This window comes from Malurus melanocephalus, unplaced genomic scaffold (assembly GCF_030028575.1).
Source record: "Malurus melanocephalus ecotype Western Australia unplaced genomic scaffold, MMel_1.1 scaffold_383, whole genome shotgun sequence".
In the NCBI taxonomy this organism is placed as follows: Eukaryota; Metazoa; Chordata; class Aves; order Passeriformes; family Maluridae; genus Malurus; species Malurus melanocephalus.
In genome coordinates this window covers 14,022-14,476 of record NW_026623615.1, presented here as the reverse complement: position 1 = coordinate 14,476, position 455 = coordinate 14,022, and the positions used below count along the sequence as shown (strand labels likewise).

At 70.3% G+C, this 455-nt stretch overlaps 1 protein-coding gene across 1 annotated transcript in view; it reads right to left on the bottom strand.

The window, feature by feature from the left end:
* Positions 1 to 220, bottom strand: part of ADNP2 (ADNP homeobox 2) — a 19,051-nt gene extending 18,831 nt beyond the window's left edge. The window contains exon 1 of the mRNA XM_057379044.1: positions 185 to 220. The gene's annotated coding sequence lies outside the window, so the exon portion shown is untranslated. The remainder of the gene's footprint in view (positions 1 to 184) is intronic.
* Positions 221 to 455: the final 235 nt, after the last annotated feature.

The following is a 455-nucleotide window of genomic DNA, read 5'->3' as shown; positions in this document are numbered from 1 at the left end:
GGCCCCGCCTCCCGGCCCGGCGCCGGGGCCGCGCTCAGTGCACGCCGCGGAGGAGCGGTAGCATGGCCGGGGCCTCGCGCCCTCCTCTCCCCGCGCCCGCCTCCCTCAGAGCCCGCCGCCCTCGCCGCCCCCGCGCCACCGCCCGCTCCGCATCGACCCCCAGAAAGAGAAAATGGCGCTCGACCTGGCACAGGAAGTGACGCTAAGGCTTATTTGCATGCCAGGAGGACAGCCAATRGGGAGAGACTCGACCAACGCTCCCATTAGTTCTCCTGAACCAAATGGGCGGGGCTGAGGGCGGGGCCTCAGGTGGGGGCGGGGCCAGCCCGGGGCTCACCTGCGCCCCTTCACACCTCCAAGGGGCAGCACTGAGCACTCTCGCGAGAGCCGTGACACCGCCCCTGAGTGGGAGGAGTCTGATGACACCGTGCTTATCAGGCGAGGTTGCCACGTGA